We start from the raw sequence: 12,823 nt of genomic DNA on the forward strand, positions 1-12,823 counted from the left end.
GATAGGTATAAATTGAAATGTGATTATTATGCATATTTGCTTTTTCTTTCTAGGTACCAACTGCGTTGTTTTGATAGAACCAGAGTTAGATGTTTTCCAAATTGGTGTTATTAAATTGTTTTGCATGAAGCCCAAGATGCTGATGCTAATTTGGTGTTAGTTGAGGATTCTGACTTATGACCAAAAGACTAATGTTTGATGGATTTCTCTGCTAAACTACGTGTATTACATCTCGTTAACGCAGCTGACTCTGCTATTGATTTGCACTGTAATTTTAGAATGTGTTGTAATTCAGGTTTTGATTAGATTGCGTTTCTTCCGCCGATTTGGACAACCAGTGTTGTTTTTTTTTTTGTGTTTCATTTATTTTTGAGATTAAACTACATGACCTTAGCATTGTTAACATAAGGAAAAAACATTCTAATCTTTACTAAAGGTGTGGTTATTCATGACTGAAAGGTCATGGTGCGTGATAATTACCGACTCCATTGATTATTGATTTTAGTGATCACTAATGATTTTTTATTATTGTGTATCAATTATTGATGATATACTGAAGCTATGGTAAGAATTTCTTAATTGCAAGTCAAAAGGTTCATCAACCTATTTGCGTCCCCTTGTAAGTTTACTTATAAAGGTCTGATGCGCTAACACCAACCATAGAGCCAAGACCTTTATAACCTGTGAGCAACATAACACTTCCTCTTTCTTTGCTGCTCCACAGCCAGTTAAGTACCATTTATCGATTCATACTTGTTACTGTATATATGCTTGCTAACTGCTATTTTAATGTGATTGCATACCTCCGATATCGCCCATGTGTAACGTGTCATGTCTCCTTTACATGTGGCCCCGCGCATTGCAATCGTTAGAATCATCAGTGGTTTCACGGTCCGAGGCCTTCACACTGAAAAGTGGGTGTTCTCTGGTCGGCCTGGAGATTATGGGGTTATTTTGTTACTTTTGGTAGCTTTACTCACTTCACACTACTGGGAGCGTGCCATCCTCCCTCCAAGGCGCTCCTAGTCTCGTTCATCCATGTTGTGCAGCGCATCGTCGTGCCGCCTCTTTCTACTGCTTTGAGGCATCGCATATACACGCACTATACCAGATTCACATCCGGTTTCTGTTCCAGTGATGCAGAACATGTTGGGACACGAGTATTGTCTCTGCCCCGAGCTGCTCCCCTTTTATGCCTTGTTAGCACTAATTTCAGGGCTGCAATACTTTTTACAGGGCTTTGCCTATTTCTTGTAGGCAGATCTCCCTCCACATTCTATTTGTCTCAACCTCAACCATCCTTTGATTGATTTTTCTTGCCTGCCCTGGGGCATTGTTTTAGTAGTCCCTCCCACATCCTTTGGAAGAATAACTGATATTTGGATTTTTGTACCATTTCCTCACCAGTAACGGCTGAAAATGAGGAAGAGTCTGGGGAAAGTTACTACTATGATGACTCTGTGGGGTCATTTGAACAGGACTTGGGCTATGCACTAGATGCTGGGGTTCGCCACACTGTAAATGTTTCCTTAGCCAAGGCGATTCAGCCAATAAAACAATACTTGTTTGGTTTTGCCGAACAACAGGACTGGCTTTCTGCCTCGATGCCTCACAGTGGGGAACCTTCTGTCCTTCAGGATTCACCTGAGTCTAAGACTGATACTAATCCTGATGAAGCAGATTTTGAAAAATTGGTGTGATACCTTGGTAACGATCACGGCTAGATGATACCTACTCATCCCAAAACCGGCACTCAAGGGGATTCTGATTCTTCTTCCGCCTCTTAGGAACCAGTTCACAATGAGGATGCTGCTCCTCGCAAGCGCCAGAAGAAATCTCATCATACACAGGTTGACCCCCAACCTCCTAAAGTCCTCACGTTTGATCCTGAGGATATTATTCATCCTAGGTCATCCCTATAGACCGTCTGACTGATGTGGCATGATATGTCCAAGCCTGTATACGGCAGGGTTTTGAGAAGGACACTAGGTCTCAACTACAGTCTGAATCTCCCAGACCAGATTTCCCTACTAAGTTCATTGAGACCCTGGAGTTTGACTCTACACTGGTCACCTACCTTAAAAAAATAACAAAAGATCTTAAGAAGGGTATCAATCACGCTTGGCACCGGTGCCAGGATAAGCTATTGGAGGTCTCTGGTTTTCTCACAAAAATTTTGGAGCTGGGCTTCCACACCAAGGAGTCTCGAGCTCCCATTGACCCTGACATTCTGGTAGGCTGGGCCCAACGAGCCTTGTGTTTCCTGGGAAATGCAAATTGTGCTATTTCCAGTGAACAAATAAGATGACCAATCTTGCCACTTCAGAGTCGGGCCTCTTGGCTCAAGGTCTTCTGTTCCATTCTCTTTTCCACAAAGAACTGTCCAGATTTTCTGCTACATGCGCAAATCTTGATAAGGCTCTAGGTTCCATCAAGAAGGTACTTCGCCCACTTTTTGGCAGGGCAGGATGCTTTTGGGAGCGAGCCTTTGGTCAGAGCTTTCATCATGGTCATCAAAGAGGCTACTATCAACAGTGCAGAGGAGGTTGCCAGGATTCCTCCCCCTCCTCCACCTTCTATCCTTCCCAAGGAACGGCGGGTCGCAACCGCTTCCGGAGAGGAAAACCTAGAGGCTCCCAATCCTCCTATTAGGACTCCGGTACTACAGGTGGGCCTAATTCCTATATCAGATGTGATGTTGGGGGGCAAAACTGGGTTGTTCCTTCCCAAAAGGCAGGCAATTACTCATGACCTCCGGGTTCTTTTATCCATTCAGGTTACAAGTTGGAGTTCTACGATTCTCTAGTTTAGGGGGTTCTTCCCCCTGAGATGTATTTTTTCCTACCAGATCAGGAATTCATCTCCTCAGTGGTGTCTGATCTTCTGGTCAACAATGCCATAGATGAAACTCTTCCCCATCCTTGCGGTTTCCTGAGACCTATTTTCCTGGTGGAGAAGAAGGGTGGCAGATCCCGTTTGGTCCTCAATCTCAAGAATTTCAACAGGTGGATCGTCTACCGCCATTTAAAGATGGAGGGCATCCATCTGTTACGAGATATTGTGAGAAAGGGACTGGATGGTCCAAATAGACCTGGAGGATGCCTATTTGACCATTCCTATTTTTCGACCTCATCAACGCTTTCTTTTTCATGCCTTTCTGGCCTTGAGCTGGTCAAGCAGCAAGAGGACAAAAACCTGTCTCTAGGATGGCAGCAGCACAGGCTGTCCGGGAAAACCCTGCAAACTGGTGGGAGCAAAGCTGGGGGGGTCCTCTAATGAGCCCCCAGAGTGCATGGAATTATACAACCAATATTGGTAACAGTATTGGCGTACGATTTCCACATGTTTGATACCAAACATGCCCAGGTTCGGAGTTACCATTGTATAGCTGGACACAGGTAGTGAGTGACCTGTGTCCAGTACACGCGTAAAATGGCATCCCGCACTTACGAAGTCCAGGAAAAGGGAGCTGGAGTTAGTAGGGGTTCCTCTACTCATGCAGGGGTGCCCCCACACACAGGTACCTGCACCCTGCCCTCTGGGCTAGGAGGGCCTGCTATAAGGATGACTTATAGTGGCCTGGTGCAGTGATCTGAAAAGAAAAGGTACATGCACCTTTTCATGCAGGCTGCAAAGGCAGGCCTGCAGACAAATTTATATGGGCCCCAGTGGGTGGCATAAAGCATACTGCAGCCCATGGGGATCTGTTTTGCTTCACTAATGACTGAGCTAAAACACTCATGCACTGACAAAAATCTCTGGAATGCGCTTCTTTATCTAAAGAAGACATTTATTAATTCACTTCGCAAGGTTCATAAAGGAAGGTCAGCATGCTCAAAGCACACGTTTAAAAATGGTCGCAGCAATGAAATGAAAACACGTACAAATGATTCTACACTGCAATATACACAGCAAATATGTATCTATATTATAATGCAAAGCAAATCATGAATTAAAAAATATGCATCACCATGAGGCAAGTGCACATCTGCTTCATCTCCCTCCTATCAGCATCACATCGCCAGATCCCAGAATCGATCGTGGAGAGAGAGAGAGAGATCAATTATCCTCACAGGAATGATGACACACCTCAGCGTCCTGAGCATGTCTGCGATCTGAATCACTCCTGGTCTATTTGGTCTCTGCCACTTATACTTTGAACAAATAAGAAAGGAAAATTCTAGAAACTCCCTCTCACTACAGAAGTTTATTATTCAAAAAATGCTGATTACTTTAGGCCAGCTTTGAAAAGAACACGTCAGGACTTGGCCAAAATCCCAAGGTGCCCCTTCAAAACAAAACCGTTCCCTGCAGTCCTAGTACATTCTTATCAGCCAAAGCCCCTGGTGGGAAAGAACACGAAAAGAAGCAGAATAAAAACATGAGTACATTGTATAATGTGAGCATGGAAAACTACTTGCAGCTTTTAACGTGGCGGTGGCCAATGCTAAAATAAAGTCAATAGGCAAAATGAAGTTGGTGGTCACTAATGTGACGGTGTGCTGCTAGGCTAAGTGCAACGTGGAGTTAGTGGTCAAAACACAAATATAATTATAGGATCCCCTGGTACCTGAATGCCCTGGGTACCTGGGTACCATATACTAGGGACTTATATGGGGGCCCCAGTATGCCAATTGTGAGGTTTACAAAGTCAGTAACAGCCAAATTTAGAGGGAGAGAACACAGTCACTGGGATACTGGTTAGCAGTATCCCAGTAAACACAATCAAACCACACTGACAGCAGGCAAAATGGGGGGGTAACATTGCCAAAAAGAAGGCGTTTTCCTACATTCAGGACAAAAATGCAAAACATCAACATATTTATACAAACATTACAATGTACATGCTGATATATTGGCAAGTATCCATCTATAGGTGTACAGTGCAAGGTAAGGTTTTCTTGAGTTTATTTCTTAGATACATAGCATAAGACCCAAATCTAGTATCAGCAGCATCAAAACTTCAACTGACACAATTTGTATTAGAGCTTTAGACCAGATGACAATGTAGAGCTCTATGCTGAGGAAGATGACATACTCAGGTTTCTATGAAACAGCAACAAAGAGCACAAAATGCCAAACAGTGTTATAAATAGAATCTACATGCCACAACACACCCTCTCCATCTTCGCATATCCTTCTTGTGCCACCGTTGCTGCTTCCTTGCTTATGTAAAGTAACTTGTTCTCATCATAATATCCAAGGAACTCCATCACTATATTACCCTCAACAATTTCATCCAATTCGGCTTTCAGTTAGACCATATTTAGTCTTTGCGGGTGTAGGGAAATGCCTCCCATGGCATGGTTACCCCCTAACTTTTTGCCTTTTGTTGATGCTAGTTATGATTGAAAGTGTGCTGGGATACTGCTAACCAGGCCCTAGCACTCGTGTCCCATGATGCTTAGTATAATATCACATGGCCCAATCACCTCCCATGACCTCTGTCCATAAATACTATAACCCCAGATGTCACTTCCTCTTTATTTGCTGCTCCGCAGCAGATAAGTACCATTTCGTTTTAATATACAAGTTTTCCTATGTGTTAATAATTTATGTGCCAAATGTACATGCCCTTTTTGTGGAGCGGGAGCAAGCTACACCCTATGCATGTAGTCTTTTCTTTATGTTTTTGTTCGTGTCTTCGTGTGCTGTGCACAAGCCAATCTCTTCATTTTCATTATTCTGGGAGATCGGCTTGTGTGACTGCTCGTGCTGCTGAAGAGGCCCGATTTGTGTTTCACCACTTGGCTCCCTGACGCCCAGATGGTGCTTTTAAAGACTTAGGCTGTAAAAATATATGAGGCTTTGCCTAGAGTGCTACACAGGCTGCTCCCTCCACTCTTTATTGGGCTTTTCTTGCCTGTTAGGGATTTTTGCACTCTCCCTATCCATAATAATATTTAATATTATACAATCTTCTCATAATTCACATCAGCAATATGGCTCAATGGAGTGAACATAAAGCAGGGTACTACCCTGAAGAGACTGGTAACCAGCTTGAGGTTAACCTCATTGAAGCCCTTGATATTAGGGTTCAACAATCTGTTAATGATACCCTAGTGAGAGCCTTAGGGCCTTTTTCGGGGCAGCTTTTTGATTACGCCTGCTCCCAGGGTTGGCTTCAAGGGCAACAACCGCAACCTGAAGGGGCAAAATCAAAGTCCAAGTCTAAATCAAAAAAAATTAGAAGGAACTGATGCAGCTTTTGGAGATTTACATGCTGACGTTTTTGAAAAGCTGTGTAAAACACAAGCTGCTGAACATAACTATAGCTCTGTTGACACGTCCCTTTATGTCAATTTTATACACATCAGGACTCGTTTTAGGCTGACGAATCTTTTGACCCAGTGGTGAGACACCGTAGAACGAGATAACTAATCAATATGTCAAGCAATATATCAATAAGGTCGCTGATATTTATCACCACAATACACTTTACTTTGGATAAAGACATTAATCAAATTGTCGACGCAACCATGACCTTTCAGCCATGAATAATCACACCTTGTGATAGCATTTATGAGTTTTATTCCCTATTGATTACAATCTACTAGCAAAGTGTCAATCTCAAAACCAAGAAGCATATAAGCATAGTCACAATATGGCAACTGTAATAAGACTTCAATAATGCAAAGATCACAAATAGGAGAGCATAACATAAGGTAAACATGGATCGGAACACATAGAATATCATGCAGGTCTTAGTTCAGCATGGCATAATGTCAGTCAAGTCAGTTCGTGTCAGTCAGGGTGATTTACCTATCCTAGCCTCTAATTAGCATTGGCATGTTGGACTTCATGCAAAATAATTTAGAACACCAATTTGGAAAACATCTAAAATATGGTCTCTAATCAAAATTACAGCAGTTGGTACCTAGAAAGGAAAAGCAAATAGACAAATTACAACAGCATTGTCATAATTACCCTCTAATGATTTAGTCAGCACACAGGATCAGTCTTCGTCTGCAGGACGTCAGTCATATCGCCATTAATCTAACTCGGTTCTAGTGGAGAGGGGACACTTCCCTCTTAAGGAGGAGAAGCATAAAGACAATAACGGGTGAGGATAATTTATTAAGTCTCAAAGTCACCAAACTGAGTGACGGAGTTTCTGGATAAAATCGATAGCATTCCCTACCTAATTCCTCCTGACTCTTCCGTGTCATGAGTTTTTATCCCTTTTTCGCAATACCTTCCCCCAAAATTCTATTGGATATTCGTCATACCCCACTATCTTTAACCTATCAAATTATACATTAGGTAATCCAAATTGTCACCCCACGATAATTTATAACACTTTGATTGGTCTTCGTAATTGACGTCTTCGTAGGTGGCACATCCGGGTGTCGTGTCATCATCTTGGCACGTTTCGTGGGTCATGAGCTTCTTTATCCATGGTCAAATGGCCTTGCTCATTCCTTTGGTATATTTTTGTTTCAAATTCTGTATAAAACTTATACTAAGGCAGCTAGCATGCGGATGGGAACAGGATGAATTAGCAACATAAAACAAAGAAAAGGAACAAACGCTGGGTCATGGCCTTTTACGAGTCAGCACACTAAAAAACAGAAAATATGCTTTCATAAGAGAGCTACACAGCTAAAATCTTCAACTCACGCTAACTTAAGGCTTATGGGTTTTAATACAAATGCAATATTCATAAGCGTTAATATATTCAATTAATCATAGTGCAAGCAATTATTTCTTATATTCGACATTAGTTTATGTGCACAATAGTAACTTTACACTTATAATCATATTGAGAATACACACTAAGCAACTAATATTTATGGTCATTTTTCCATATGCAACATTGTTAGGCATTTATATAAGCATTTCACATTTAATATATGTAATATTTAAGGTACGCTCTCTCAGTCCCTCCTCTGATGACGCTCTGTAGTGCTTTCCTCTTATTTAGTTTCTAAGCACTAACATAACACAACAGAAATGCACTTCTGAGGTCAAAGAAGACTTTTATTGTTGTTAATTCTTCCCCAACCACAATATTTTATGTATGACGAATTAGTAGCTTTCAAGTCCGCGTTAATCAAACAAAATATATCAGTTTGCAATATACACAGCAGGTTATATTTATAAGATATTGAATGCAAAGCAAAACAAATACTTCACCGTGTGGGAACTATTCACAGCTACATCTTTCTAAGGTCTGCAAGCTGATGACCCCTGTCAGCCGCGAGAAAGAGTTTCATCTACCCACACAGGATTGCTGGCAGCTGGCGCCAAGCTCCAGCACGAGGTCCGGCAGATTCGAATCTGACCCTCTGCAGTCTGTTACATTCGTTACAAAGGTGTGCCCCCTCCTCTCAGACCTGGGAAACTGAGCAAGCCTTTTGGAGACTGGCCAGGTCTCCAAGACTACTCCTGTTCCCAAGCTCAAGCAAAGAGAAAAACAACACCCATGTACTCTCTCTTATCATGTCTAGTCTACTGTGAGAAAAACATCTTGGTTCTCTGGTGCAAAAACACAGCTTGGAAAAATACAGCTTGGATTCTCAACTGCAATGTCTAACTCCACGTTAAAGGCAATGGGCAGCTAACCTAAATATCAAATGCAATGTCATGTTAAAGGCAATAGGCAGCTAACCTAAATATCAAATGCAATGTCTAGTGTCATGTCAAAGCCAATAGGCAGCTGAGCTGAATATAAAATGCAATGTATAATATCATGTCAAAGCCCATAGGCAGCTGAGCTGAATACAAAATGCAATGTATAATATCATGTCAAAGCCCATAGGCAGCTGAGCTGAATACAAAATGCAATGTATAATATCATGTCAAAGCCAATAGGCAGCTGAGCTAAATATAAAATGCAATGTATAATATCATGTCAAAGCCAATAGGCAGCTGAGCTGAATACAAAATGCAATGTATAAGATCATGTCAAAGCCAATAGGCAGTTAAGCTGAATACAAAATGTAATATATGATATCATGTCAAAGCCAATAGGCAGCGGAGCTGAATACAAAATGTAATATATGATATCATGTCAAAGCCAATAGGCAGAATATCTAATAGCATGTCAAAGTCAATAGGCAGCTAAACTGAATACATCATGTCAAAGTCAATAGGAATGCAATGTCAAAGCCAATAGGCGGCTAGACTGGATACAGCATGTCAAAGCCAATAGGCAGAATACAGAATGTAATGGCTAATGCAATGTCAAAGCCCATAGGCGGCTAAACTGAATACAGAAAGCAATGGCTAATGCCATGTCAAAGCCAATAGGCAGAATACAGACTAATGCAATGTCAAAGCCCATAGGCGGCTAAACTGAATACAGAAAGTAATGGCTAATGCCATGTCAAAGCCCATAGGCGGCTCAACTGAACAAAACATATCATGTGCTACTGGTGAACATTGAGCAACTAATATGCGCAGTGGTGAAACACAAAGTCATTGGTCAAAACAAAACTTATCAAATGGCAGTACATTCCGCCCTTTGACCAATGAATTTTTGTTTCACATATCTCCTGTTTCAAACAAAAACAAAAAACATCAGCACAAACAAAAAAACATTATGATCAAAGCAATCCCTCTAAAGCAATAGAAGTGAATTAACACATTGATTTCATAACCTTTCACATCAGATACATCTATACAGAAAAGACTGGGCAATTTTTATACTCTGAATGAGTCTCTAATTCAACAGTGTTAGCAATTTGATGTGGCATGAGTTCTGCTCATGTAAAGGTGCACGGTCCACCTGAAAGGTTTGCTGGAAGGTAAGCAAAAGTCAGAGTTCCATACGAGAAGGGAAAAAAAAAAAAACCACAGAATGCAATCAAACAAGTTGAACTTGAACTGAAGGCGCAGTTTGCGCAAAATGGATCCATGGTGCTGGCACTTTACTCAGCCAGGTTCAGGTTGGGGGTTCGGTCCCTTCCCCGACCCCACACGCACACACCGGAAGGGGGACCACACAGCACACTCAGGGACAGTGGCGAAACGTGGTAGGATCTGCAAAAGAAACAAGTATGACTTTTCTTGCAAATAACATTTTTCATTTAAACTGCACCCTTCCTCTTTCTTTCCCTGTTTTATGATCAGCAGGACGTTTTTGGGGCCCTTTGTTATATTCACTGCAGGTTCTGGAGGGTCACTTGGGGCTTCAGCCCACACATCAGTACTGAGGTTTTTATCTGCTGCGCCACAGCTTCCCTTTTCTTGCACTGTCAGAAGGGCTGGGGCAGACTCCTTCTTTAACAAACCTCCATTCACTGCACTTTTTTCAATTTGGGCCATTCTGTCTCCAATTTGTATGAATGAATATTCTTTTCTAGGTATCAGCATAATTTCGATTTTTCCTTGGTAATTTGCAGCAATCACTCTCCCTAAAACCTGATCAATTTGCCATTTCTGTCCTGGTAACTTTCCTCTCCCCAACTGCTCTGTGACTGCTTGCATGACAGATTGCTTTTGTGCGTGTTGCACAGTTTTTATCAAAACTAGGGGAATGTGCATCTCTCTCATCTCTGCCCACCTGTAAGTGGCTTTTTCTCTCAGCTGTTCACATTTCTGGGGCACCCACTTAGCCATCCCCACTAAGGCAGAATTCTGGGTGAACACTTCTCTCTCTGAATTTTTCTCATTAACATCTGCAAGGTAATTGAACCAGTTAGGTACAAGCCATATGTAAAAACAAGCAGCTAAAACATTAGCAATGAACCAAAAATCAGCATAAAAATGACACATCTCACGTAGTTCTTGCTTTAAAATCTGACACACATTATACAACGCTGTTCCTTCTACTGTGCCAGAAAACAACATTTCAGTCAATGAATCATTAGTAAAACAAACATGCTTTTTATCTTCAGTGGACACGAATTCAAATGGTGCACACAACTTCATTGATAATTCTTTTACCTGTGGTACTCTAGCCCTGTCTTGCAAGTACCAGATCCATTGTATGATTCTAGCTAGGGGCACTATTTTCTTTCCTTGTTCATGATTTACATGTACATAAGTATTTCCTTCTTGCACTGCGCAAAAACCTAAAGTCTGCATTATTTTATTTGCCAAATCACAAGCGCGCAGCTGCATATAATTTTTCACAGTAACCATATACAAAAGTGTTAGGATTTCTCTCAAATGAGGGCTATTCTTTTTCCAAAAATCAAACAAGCTAATGAAAGTCGGCTCTTGCTCTAAAATCTTTCGTTTTACTTGTGCATTTTGCAACGGTAACTCGTAAATCACATTCTGAGCTCTCTCGTCCGTGTTATCAGTTAAGGAATGCATTTTGTCTGCCAAAAACCCTGGCTCACACGAAAACTCAGTGCAGCTCGGAGCTGTCTTAACCCCCTCATTACTGGAATGGGACAAGAAAGATTCTTCAAAAACAGCCCTTTTATAACTTTCAGTCGGGCTAATTTGCTCACGTAAATTCCTATTTTCATGTTCCAACTTCCTACATTTCTCCTGCATTTCTCTGTAAGCAGATAAAGGTATCCAGACCTTTCTGTCATCATTACTTCCAAAACACACGTTTTCTACACATGCATTTTCTTCTGTAATTCCCCAAACAGAAAACAATTCACAGTTTTTCTTAGCACCATCAGGCAGTTTAACAACACATGACATGGTCTGCCGTGCTACTGTGATTCTCCAAACAACAAACAATTCACAGTTTTTCGTAGCACCATCAGGCAGTTTAACAACACATGACATGGTCTGCCGTGCTACTGTGATTCTCCAAACAACAAAAAACAATTTCTGTAACTCTCCAAACAACAAAAAAACAATTACACTTTTAAAGTGTGCACTTAGAAATCTACTAACTCGTCAAACCCCTTCTTAATCACTTCTTAATGACCGACCCCACGACTCCAGGTACCAATTGTAGTGCTTTCCTCTTATTTAGTTTCTAAGCACTAACATAACACAACAGAAATGCTCTTCTGAGGTCAAAGAAGACTTTTATTGTTGTTAATTCTTCCCCAACCACAATATTTTATGTATGACGAATTAGTAGCTTTCAAGTCCGCGTTAATCAAACAAAATATATCAGTTTGCAATATACACAGCAGGTTATATTTATAAGATATTGAATGCAAAGCAAAACAAATACTTCACCGTGTGGGAACTATTCACAGCTACATCTTTCTAAGGTCTGCAAGCTGATGACCCCTGTCAGCCGCGAGAAAGAGTTTCATCTACCCACACGGGATTGCTGGCAGCTGGCGCCAAGCTCCAGCACGAGGTCCGGCAGATTCGAATCTGACCCTCTGCAGCCTGTTACATTAGTTACAAAGGTGTGCCCCCTCCTCTCAGACCTGGGAAACTGAGCAAGCCTTTTGGAGACTGGCCAGGTCTCCAAGACTACTCCTGTTCCCAAGCTCAAGCGAAGAGAAAAACAACACCCATGTACTCTCTCTTATCATGTCTAGTCTACTGTGAGAAAAACATCTTGGTTCTCTGGTGCAAAAACACAGCTTGGAAAAATACAGCTTGGATTCTCAACTGCAATGTCTAACTCCACGTTAAAGGCAATGGGCAGCTAACCTAAATATCAAATGCAATGTCATGTTAAAGGCAATAGGCAGCTAACCTAAATATCAAATGCAATGTCTAGTGTCATGTCAAAGCCAATAGGCAGCTGAGCTGAATATAAAATGCAATGTATAATATCATGTCAAAGCCCATAGGCAGCTGAGCTGAATACAAAATGCAATGTATAATATCATGTCAAAGCCCATAGGCAGCTGAGCTGAATACAAAATGCAATGTATAATATCATGTCAAAGCCAATAGGCAGCTGAGCTAAATATAAAATGCAATGTATAATATCATGTCAAAG

General features: G+C 41.4%; 1 long non-coding RNA gene across 1 annotated transcript in view; it reads right to left on the bottom strand.

Annotated features, from left to right (window-relative positions):
- Nucleotides 1–6,515: 6,515 nt before the first annotated feature.
- LOC138245594 (uncharacterized) overlaps nucleotides 6,516–12,823 on the bottom strand; it is a 149,048-nt gene continuing 142,740 nt past the window's right edge. The window contains exon 3 of the long non-coding RNA XR_011194148.1: nucleotides 6,516–9,984. This is a non-coding gene — a long non-coding RNA (uncharacterized lncRNA). The remainder of the gene's footprint in view (nucleotides 9,985–12,823) is intronic.

The sequence above is a fragment of the Pleurodeles waltl genome, chromosome 7 (genome assembly GCF_031143425.1).
Source record: "Pleurodeles waltl isolate 20211129_DDA chromosome 7, aPleWal1.hap1.20221129, whole genome shotgun sequence".
NCBI lineage: Eukaryota > Metazoa > Chordata > Amphibia > Caudata > Salamandridae > Pleurodeles > Pleurodeles waltl.